The following is an 11,597-nucleotide window of genomic DNA, read 5'->3' as shown; positions in this document are numbered from 1 at the left end:
TAAATTATTGGATTTATTCAGATGCTACAATGGTCACCATAAATTCGAAGAACCATCAAGAATAACTGTCGACACATCGACTTGTGTTGATAACGTTGTCTGCAACTTCAATCCTAGTAATACAAGTACTTCGAACTTGCACATGGGAGATCATTCTGCGCAGATTATGTCATTCATATCTGAAAAAAAAAATCCAACCTTAAATGAGTGTAACAAGACCTACAGAAAAATCACAAATCAAGGAATAAATAACATCAAACTCAAAATAAATTCAATTAACTGGAAAAATATACTCACCCCCTTAGCGGCAGAAAAAAGCTTTCAAGTGTTCTTCAATCAGCTAAGAAACTTGTTCGAGGTTGAGTTTCCTGAAAAGAAAAGAAATAATAAAAACAAAAATAAATATATCATTGAAAATAATGATGAAACAAAAAAAATAAAAGATAAACTGGACATACTGGACACCATATTCAGAGTATCTAGATCTAAAGAAGCACTAAGAGAATATAAACTGTGTAAGGAAGAATTGAAAGAGTGCTTGGAAAACACCAAGAAACAAAGAAATGAAGAACTTATGAAAAATTCAAACAACAAGACAAAAACAATATGGTCTATTATTAAAAGGGAAACTGCAAAAAATAAAAATACACAAACTAACAGTATATTAGACGCTGACGCCTTCAACCGATATTTCTCTTCTGTGGATGAGCGGATGTTGAAGATTCCTTCAAATTGCAAGAGTGAAGCTATCAAGTTATTAGAGCAAAAAAATCTTAAAAGATGTGAATTGGTAGAATTTCAACGAATAACAGAATTAGAGATAATAAGTATTATAAAGGAAATCAAAGGCAAAGAAACACCGGATATATATGGTATGACAACAACATTCATAAAATCCATCTGTATCGAAATTGCAGAACCACTAGCCATAATTTTCAATAAGTGTCTTTCTGAAGGTCACTTTCCAGAAGCACTTAAGACTGCTAGAGTATTGCCTATTTACAAGAAGGGCGATGATAGTGATCCGTCGAATTACCGTCCGATTTCGATTTTACCGACTTTGTCGAAAATTCTCGAAGAAATAATCAGAATAAGACTTTCAGCGCATTTTGAAGACAACGGCATTCTTGGCAGCCATCAGCATGGATTCAGAAACACGAAATCTACAACAACGTTGCTGTTGGCGCTGCTGAAGGACATAATCAGCGCACTTGATTCGAAGTGGATAGCGAAGATTGCTTCACGAGATTTGTCGAAGGCTTTCGACACTGTAAACCATGATATTCTTATAGATAAGCTGAAATATTATGGACTGAGGGGTCCAGCCTTGAATTTGATCTGCTCGTTTCTTTCAAACAGATCACAGTGTGTTCACTGGAATGGTGCGATGTCGAAGGAGAGAAGCGTGGGGTCTGGAGTTCCTCAGGGTTCGAAGTTGGGTCCATTGCTGTTCATAATCTTTATGAATGACCTGGATTTGGAGTCTGATGGTGTCGAGAGATTTGTCAGAACTCTTTTATTTGCTGATGACACCTCCTTTGTCATGAGAGCCTCAGAGGAGGCAAAACTCCAGCTGACAACTGAATATGTGCTACTGACCTCTGAAAACTGGTTCCGGTGTAACTCCCTCTCCATCAATGAATCCAAATATGAGGTTTATATCATTGATATAAAGAAGGAACAACAAGGGCCCAAGGTTTGAACCCTGTGGTACCCCTGATGTGGCTTCGAAGTTTTCAGAAAAAAATTGATTTATCCTCACACACTGAGTTCTCCCACCCAAATAAGAACCAAAAAAAGAAACCAAATGAGGTGAAAAATTGTGTATATGCAGAAGCTTAAACAATATAATGTCATGGGGTACCCTATCGAAGGCTTTAACTGCATCCAGATAAAGCACATCTACTTGAGAATGATTAGAAAAGGCATTCAAGGAATATTCAACAAACTCGATCAAGTTTGATGATGTAGACCTACCAGCAGTGAAACCATGCTGTTGAACTGGGATTTTGTTCTTCACGTGAAACATAATATATTTATATAAGACCGATTCAAACACTTTTGCAATATTTGAAATGATAGAAATAGGCCGGTAATTCACTATTTTTTCTTTTTCACCCGTTTTATATACTGGGCATATGAAGGCTGTTTTAAGACATGTCGGAAAACTAGCTGTTTTCAAGGATAAATTAAATAATATGAAAAATTGTTTCGCAAAAATATCTGCACACTTCCTAATTACACATGCCGGTAAATTATCAGGACCCATACTTTTTTTTGGTTTCAAATTTTGAATAGCCTCTTCAATATCTTCCACAGTTATCTGACTTATATGGAAAAACCCACCACGATCAGCATTGCAAACATTATCTAAACAACCCGGTTCCTGCCTTGTATAATTTTTAGAGAAGTGATCTGCAAATGCATTTACTATTTGTGAACCGTCTGATAAGATTTCACCCCCATACTCCATCTCACCTGGTATCCTAGTGATATCTTTTTTGTTATTGATAAAATTCCAAAACTTTTTAGGGTTTTCTTGAAGTTCTACTTCTACATTCATCAAATATTTTTTATAAGCAGTTCTAATATCTTTTTTAATTTTGGATCTTAATTCATTGAATCTTTCATAGTAACAACTTAGTAAATGCCTTTTATATAGTCTATGATATTTATTTTTTTGTTTTATATTATTAATTATATCACTACAATTGAAAACAGAATCGATAATGCAAATTCAGCTCAGATAGACGATATGAGAGATAAAGAAAAATTATCAACTCCTCTTTTGTAGAGCTCAGAAAGTTCTATAAAAAATCAATGATGCTATATATGTAACTCTCGTGAATAACCCAATTAATCCGTTTCAACGTTATATATTTGATTCGAGAATATTCTCCATTTAAAGAGGTGTTTTGAGCAACCTCAAATAAAGTAACCTCAGTTAAAATACTGAAAGAGTTGAAATTATTATATCAAAATTTTGAAACCATACGATGAGTGGAGAAATGGTTTTAATAAAAGAAATTATTCCTGCGAATGTATTGAAAGAGAAAGAGGTAAGAGAAAGGTTCCGAAAAAATTCAAGAATACTCCAAATAATTCTTCGGTACGCTCTTCTATAGAAAATGAACTTACGGGAAGTGTTGATTTCGAGGAAGTGAACAAGTTGATTGAATACAAAAAAGGAAAATTATCTCACTGAGCGGGTACTTATTTTTCAAAAACAAAAATTTTCAGTTATTTTCTGTTGTGAACATACTTCATAAAAATATTTGTTATGAAATTAACATAATCGCTATTTTATTTTTTTGAAAATTTGAATTGTTAGATGGTTTCAAGAATGAAAAAATATAATTTTTGGCTTATTTATTTATTTGAATAATTATAACAGAGTATGGGCACTGAAAAATCTGCTGCTTTGGGCGCTGACTCTCTCAAGATAGTCCTTCAGGATTTGCGGGATGACGTCCATGTGATTGGCGGGTGGTATCGCCGTTATGTTAGACAGCGTTCTTTTCACTACAGAATGGTCTTATTCCTCGTCGTCGCTGATATCGGACAACGCCAATTGTATTCTGAGATCGCTGGAGGAGAAATTAAGGATTAGTTGAATGCGAATCTACGGTTTGGAATGCGGTTCGAAAGCGTTTGACGGAGAGTTACTTACGCTGATGTCCCAGAGATGTTGTGCAAGGTTTGATCGGAAAGTTTTTCATTCTGTTCTGAAAAGGAAAAATAATGGTTACTAGATAAAAATTTCGAATTTTGGTGAAAGCCAGCAAGGTCTAGATCTATTCTCGCAACCAATTACCTCATAGGTGATCAGAAGTTTTCCTAGTTAAAGTTCTGAGCAGCATTATGTGCAATACTTCGACAATACATTTCATATCAATTTACATTGTAGCCTTGAGAAAAAGCTGAATAATGTCCGAAACGTCGGCCAAATGATAAAGAAATTCAGTAGTTCAGATTCCTTAAAATCTCATCATATATGAAAAAAATGGACCTTAACGAAACAAAAAGTTTCAACAAGCTGAAAGACCCCGCCAAAAAATCGAATTCCCTAAAATTTTCGCAAGTGAAAACGAACAAGTTTTCGAATGAAAATCAGGTTATTTAGAACCATCACATCGGCTGAAAACTGCCCGTTCGCGGATTTCCATTCAGGCTTCCTGTGATATTGTATTTCAATTTTATCACGTGATTGGCGATTTTCATGTTCCGTTCGACGTCCCTGAATTTTGACTCAAGATTTGAAATGAAGTCTGTGTGTATACGTTGAAATTTCATTGCAAAGACAAATCAGAGAAATTTGGTTTCGAAAGAAATTTTAGTTTCTCAGATGAGTTGAATGTTGGGAGCGTAAATGTGGAGATAAATTATTTGTACTTACTCGGGGTAGAGGAACCTTTACAAAGGGGCATCTCTGATAGCTGAAATTGAAAAAAGGAATTAGTGTTGATCGATGTGTGGTTTCTTTTTCGCCCTATCAATATGAAAAAAATGTAGGATTGAAATAGGAAAAAAATATCTTATAAAACTCACCGTTGCTTTAGGATGATGGAAGATAAATTTTTTTTTGTTAATATCCAACCCCGAAATGGGAACAATAGGCGAAAATTTTGCTTTCATAATGATCATTTCCTTCAGAGCCCTGTCTACTTCGAAGTTCGAGGAAGCTGGACTCTGGTGAAGTAGAGTTTTTCTGTCCTGTAAAATAAAAATCATGTGTAAGTATTAAGGATACCTCGTTTCGATAATGAAATTTACTACGATTTTTGAAAGAGTCTGGAGTTGACAAGAGTTCACTTATTTACCACTCAGAACGTTTATTGGATGGAAATGCTGAGAGGATAATACATGCTGTACGTCGAATTACGAAGGCAATAGAATAATTTAAATAAATCCAAAATCTTTCAGCTCGTATTTCACAGCGAGGCATAATTTTTAGAAGAACTGGTGTTTCATACTTACCGGTACAGGAACGGCTGTACGCCTCACTTGATTATGACTAGGATCACCCATGGTCATAGGACGACGCATTATTAGTGGAGATAGACCATTTACTTTCTGTTTGTAGGCGGCATAGTTGTAGTTAATTTGCCTATTCTTGTGGCCCTGATAAGGGCCGCGTTCGTGGGGTCTGATGTCGAAGGGCCTTTGTTGGTTCGATACGGGGCCGGCTGGACGGGTCATTCGATAAGCAGTAGGACGACCCATGGCCATAGGACGACGCATCATTTGTTGATATGCGCCGTTTCCGCTATGTTCGTAGTTGTTTTTGTTGATTTGCCTGACCTGGTGGCCCTGAAAAGGGCCGCTTTCGTGTGGCCTGCTGTCGACTGGCCTGTGTTGAATCGGTTTCTTCTCGGGCATAAAATGAAAGCCAGGATGGTGGTGGTTATTTTTCTTCATCAACTCGTGCCTGGCTTCAACAGAAGTTGGTCTGCAAGGAAAAATATTGATTAGTATTCTGTTTATATAAAATAGTTCAGTAAAAGTTTGGGTATTTCAAAAAGGGCTGCACATTGAGATATGACGCGTTGCACGATAAAATGTGCATCAAGATGATTTGAATCTTCCTTGACTGAAGTCAAGGATAACATCTTCATAATGCTCGTCACAAAAATTAAGCAGTGACATTCTACCGATCAATCCTGACAAGTATTTGAAATAAGTTGGAAAAATAGCGTTGTTGAGACACATCTCAATGTCAGTAAGGGTCTTGTGAATTCTACATTTAATTACCTGTTTGCTGGCTGATGGGGTGGCATGTGTGTTCTCGGTTGCACCGCATATAGAGTGGTGAAACCAGGCTGGATCAAGACCTTCTTCCCATCGAATAAATGCTTGGCCCTGCTATACTCTCCCAGTACGCCGTTAATTCTTTTCACCAACGGGTCATTCTTATTTGTAGGAACCTGAGAAAAATTAAAAAAAATTGAGATCAGTTGAAAGATGATTAAAGCAAGGCTACTAGGATAATTTTTCAAAATTATAATGACTCATACAGTTTTGAATTATCATTTCATTATCGAAGATGTTATGATATTGTAAAGTTTCGAAGTTGTCGAAAAAATTAAAATGGGGGGATTTATACGCGAGGACTCCAGGAAATAATGTTGGGGCTTAGAGATCCATATCATTATGTCTACATAAAATATCACTTCTAAAATATTGTGATTAATCTATAGGGAAAGATGATAGAACAAATACTGACTGGCGGATCGAAACTAAAAAAGGTGCGTTTAAGAATCCCCAATCCCGGATTGTGGGTCATAGGCCCATTTTATATTCAAATTGGATACCATCTGATGGGCGCTAAGATGTTCTGAATCTCTTTTTTTGCATTTAACAGAACCTTTCGTGCTTGTGGAAAATGGATCGATATAATGTGTGGAAATTGGTCATGAGAAATACGTGGGTATTTGTTTTGACATTCTGAAAAATACACTTTCGATTGGGTATTGAAATATGCACGGAAAGATGATTTCATAAGGGGCCGTTGTGAGACTGGGTCACATTTCAAGAAGGTGAGAGATCAGACGGTAAATACATCAACAGCTCTTTCTGTTTTTATCCTGATGTGAGCAGTTCTTCCTAGAAGGTGATAATACTAACACCCTGGAATATATCACTAAGGGTACTTGAAACTGATAGGACTCATCGAAAAACACAATAAACTTTTCGAAAGCACATCAGTGGTTATTTGTAAAAATATGTAATAAATGGTTCAAAGCTCACCTTAACTGGATTTCCGAAGAGGGGGGGAAGCACTAGTGGTGTACCTCCCGTATTTTCTTGCATCCAGGCTCTCAACTGTTTTTCCTGCTCCCGCCGGCGTTCCCTGTAAATAACGAATGGGTTAATATTAGGCTCAACAGGTACATGACTGCCAAACAATACAAAGAGCAACAAAAAATTGATGTACGTAAAAAGGAGATAGGCACAAAAATAAGGAATTCAGCGAGAATCGAATTTCATCATCGGTGTCGCAAACTTGATCGGATCTCGTCTATTTTTTGACCTCGAAGTGGTAATCCATGATCTACTTCATTATATCACTACCGTTATCAATTAGTTCGATATCAAGCAGCAGTCCAAAAACTCGTGTTCAGAGGAGAGTCAGTCATTCAGATTGAATAAGAACTATGAGACATTATGATATGTTTTTAAATGTATCCTATTGAAAACAGCTCTATAGTTAGAAAAGCAAACAAGATGAAGAATGTGATGATTGGAATATCAGAATTGTTGAAAATATTGAATCACAATTATGCAACCATACCTTGAGTTTTTTAGATGTTTCTGAGTTTAAGAGATACAAAACTGCAAATTCAACTGGGAATTTAGAGGACATTCCATCTTATATTCAAAAAAATGATATTTCGCGAAAAATATATATTTGTGAAACAGTATAATGATTTTTGGTTATTTTAATTCTGCATGTCATTTCGAAAACCAGAAATTATGTTAACTATTCAAAGTTCACAAGAATGAATGAAAAAAAAAATTTTATTCGGAAGAATTATACTGAATAAAATTTCTGAACTTTATTTAGTAAAAAAGTAGGGATGCAGAATATTGAGAGAACGCATTAACTATCGATCAGGTTTCTACCTGGAATTTCAAGAACATTCTATCATATTCTTCAAAAGAATAATACTCTGCTAAAAGTCTAAATTCGTGAAACTGTAACATGATTATTTGTTATTTTGATTCTGCTTGTAATTTTGAGAAACTAAAATTATGTTAACTATTCAAAGATCACAAGAATGAATGAAAAAAAAATTCATATTTGGAAGAGCAAAAGGAGGAAGTGATAATTGAAATATTGAATGAGTTGAAAATACTGAATCACAATTGAGAAACCATACCTTGAGATTTTTAGATGTTCCTTAGTTCAAAAGATACGAAACTGCAAATTCAACTGGGAAATTAAAAGATATTCCATCTTATTTTCAAAACAATAATATTTCGCAAAAAATCCATATTCGTGAAACAGTATAATGATCCTTGGCTATTTTGATTCTGCATGTAATTTTGAAAAACTAAAAAAATGTAAACCATTCAAAGTTCACACGAATGAATGAAAAAAAATTATATTTGGAAGAGCCAAAAGAGAAAAGAAAGTGATAATTGAAATATTGAATAAGTTGAAAATATCTAATCACAATTAAGAAACCATAGGATAAGTTTCGATATGTTCTCAATTGAAAAGGAAATCGTTTATGCAAATTCAACCTAGAATTCCGAGAACATTCTATCTTATTTTTCGAAAGATTAATACTCTGCTAAAAGTTTATAATCTAAGTAATGTAATGTAATTCTCACGAAACGGTATCATGATTATTTGTTATTTTGAATATGCATGTAATTTTGAGGAACCGAAATGATTTTCTGCTAGTCAAAGTCCACAAAAATGAAAGAAATAAGCCTGTTTTATATTTCAAAACGCAAACAAAAAGAAGAAACAGTTTATTTGATTATTGAAGGGTTGAAAATATCGAATCAAACTTTTGAAACAATACGATAAGTGGAGAAATATTTTCAACGAAAAGAATATCAATTCTGCAAATGTATTGAATTAGTACGGGGTTAGAGTGGCTATTCAAAAAAATTTAAAAAGTGATTAGTGGGAAATATAAGAAACCTGAAATTCAATGGAGACTTGATTAAATGAAAAATATTTCGATGTTATTCTGAATATACACTACTTACATCAACTCCTTGTACCAATTATTAGTTAACTTCATTTTCGAATTTTATCGATACGGTATTCTGAATGAAAAAATTCACAAAACTTTGTCAATGATCTAGAAGACACTAAGGATTTCGCCAAAATTTTCAACTTCTCGAAAGAGCGAACAGAGTTATACTGAATAGAACTTTATCTACTAAAAGAGTAGGGATGCCGAATTTTGAGAAAACTCATTAACTATCGGTCAGGTTTCTACCTGGAGTTTCGAGAACATTCTATCTTTTTTTTTTCGAAATAATGATATTTTGCTAAAAGTCTATATTCGTGAAACTGTATCATGATTATTTGTTATTTCGATTCTTCATGTAATTTTAAGAAACTGAAATCATGTTAAATATTCAAAGATCAAAAGAATGAATGAAAAAAAAATTTATATTTGGATAAGCAAAAAGAAAAAAAGATAATTGAAATATTGAAAATATTGAATCACAATTGAGAAACCGAACGATAGGTTTTGGAATGTTCTCAATTGAAAAGGAAATCAATAATGCAAATTTAACCTAGAATTTCGAGTAAATTCTATCCTATTTTTCAAAAGAATAATACTTTGCTAAAATTCTATTCTCGCGAAACGGTATCATGATTGTTTGTTATTTTGAATATGCATGTAATTTTGAAGAACCGAAATGATTTTCTGCTAGTCAAAGTCCACAAAAATGAAAGAAATAAGCCTGTTTTATATTTCAAAACCCAAACAAAAGGAAGAAACAGTTTATTTGATTATTGAAGGGTTGAAAACATTGAATCACAATTTTGAAACCATGCGATGAGTGGAGAAATATTTTCAACGAAAAGAATCAATTCAGCAAATGTATTGAATTAGTACGAGGTTAGAGTGGCTATTCAAAAAAATTTAAAAATTGATTAGTGAGAAATATAAGAAACCTGAAATTCACTGGAGACTTGATTAAATGAAAAATATCTTGATGTTATTAACTTTTTCTACACTAACTAATTCGAAGTCATTCTGAATATACACTACTTACATCAGCTTCTCGTACCAATCATTAGTTAACTTCATTTTCAAATTTTATCGATACGGTATTCTGAATGAAAAGATTCACAAAACTTTGCCAATGATCTAGAAGACACTAAGGAATACGCCGAAATTTACAACTTCTCAAAAGAGCGAACAGTGTTATACTGAATAGAACGTTATCTACTAAAAGAGTAGGGATGCAGAATTTTGAGAGCACGCATTAACTAACGGTCAGGTTTCTACCTGGAATTTCGAGAACATTCTATCATATTTTTCAAAAGAACAATACTTTGCTAAAAGTCTAAATTCGTGAAACTGTATCATGATCATTTGTTATTTCGATTCTTCATGTAATTTCTAAAAACTGCAATTATGTTAACCATTCAAATATCACAAGAATGAATGAAAAAAAAACTTTTATTTCTAAGAGCAAAAAGAAAAAAAAATAATTGAAATATTGAAAATATTGAATCACAATTGAGAAACCGAACGATAGGTTTTGGAAGATTCTCAAAGATGGCGACGATTGAGGACGAACTAAAGTTGCGTCCCGATAAAGGTGACAAAAAACCCAAACAAAAGTGTGCAGGTTGTGACCATAAAGTTGTGAATTCGGTCCAGTGCGGGAAGTGTTTTGAAAACTTCCATCCATCATGCATTAGGCTGGCAGGAGATCGCAAGGATGCAATTTGTAAGCACGTACCAGTGGAAAAAAAATCAGAAGAACTGTCATTATCTTATAATGAACTGATGGTTCAAAATAAAATATTAAATTTACAAAATGAGTACCTGAAAAGATTGCTAGAAGAGTGCCAGGAAAACAACAGAATCCTCCGAGAAAATAATAAACTCCTTTCTGATAAGGTTAGTTTCAAAATTCAGAAGTCGGATCACGAATCCTACAGTCAAATGTTGAAAAAAATGTAAATGTTGATAAATATGATAACACGTCAATGGAGAAGAGACAGACGCAGAAACAAACAACTGACCTACGACCATCGAAAGACAAATTAAGTCAAAGTCAACTGACGGAAGTGAATGACAGCAGAATGAAAGAGCACAACCGAACTACGATATCGGACGAAAGCAAACAAAACAATAATACTGAACATGAAAACACGGGGAGAAATTCAAGCAATTCGGAAATTCCATGGAGGACGATTAAACCGAAACGCCCAAAAATTATTGGTACAGCTACAAACAATGAAAACCAAACTACATTTCAAGGTAGGGTCGTTCGCGTTAAAAAAGTATGGCTATTTCTTTCGAAAATTAAAACAGGTGTAACGGAAGAAATAATAAAAACCTATATAACAGATAAATTGGAAACGTCGAAAGAAGAACAAATTATTGTAAATAAAATTAACACATATCACCAAATTGCTGATAATGAATGTTTCCAGGTAGGACTAGACTTTAAGCATAAAGAACAGGTATATGACTGTAAATTCTGGCCGTCAGGGGTTGCTTTTTCGAGGTACCGATTTAATTATAATAGGAAATCAGTAGGCATTACATCGTCTCCGACAATTTTTCAACAGGAATCTACGAACCCCAAGTAAATTAGCACCAACTAAAATAAAAATAATCAATCTCAATACACAATGTCTCAAAAATAAAATCAGTCAGTTAAATTTGCTACTGAATGAACTAAACCCAGAAATAGTGTGCATTACTGAGCATTGGTATAGTCAAGATGAGAGTATCCTTTTCCCTCACATTAATATTGACAATTATAATATTGCTGACTACTTCTGCAGATCCAATCTAAAATGTGGAGGAGCCATGATAATGGTCCGAAATTCGTTACCATATAAATTAATTGGAAGTATCAACGAATTTGAAGAAGAAATA

The 11,597-nt window shown here is 34.0% G+C and overlaps 1 long non-coding RNA gene across 1 annotated transcript; it reads right to left on the bottom strand.

Moving 5' to 3' along the window:
• On the bottom strand, positions 1 to 541 carry LOC123319445. The gene is made up of 2 exons (XR_006538485.1): positions 298 to 541; positions 1 to 179 (listed from the first exon to the last, which is right to left on the bottom strand). It is a non-coding gene; the product is annotated as an uncharacterized LOC123319445 (long non-coding RNA).
• Between the last annotated feature and the right edge of the window lie 11,056 nt (positions 542 to 11,597).

Source organism: Coccinella septempunctata, chromosome 8 (genome assembly GCF_907165205.1).
Source record: "Coccinella septempunctata chromosome 8, icCocSept1.1, whole genome shotgun sequence".
In the NCBI taxonomy this organism is placed as follows: Eukaryota; Metazoa; Arthropoda; class Insecta; order Coleoptera; family Coccinellidae; genus Coccinella; species Coccinella septempunctata.
The sequence above is the reverse complement of the archived record's forward strand: the minus strand, read 5'-3'. Positions and strand labels throughout refer to the sequence as shown.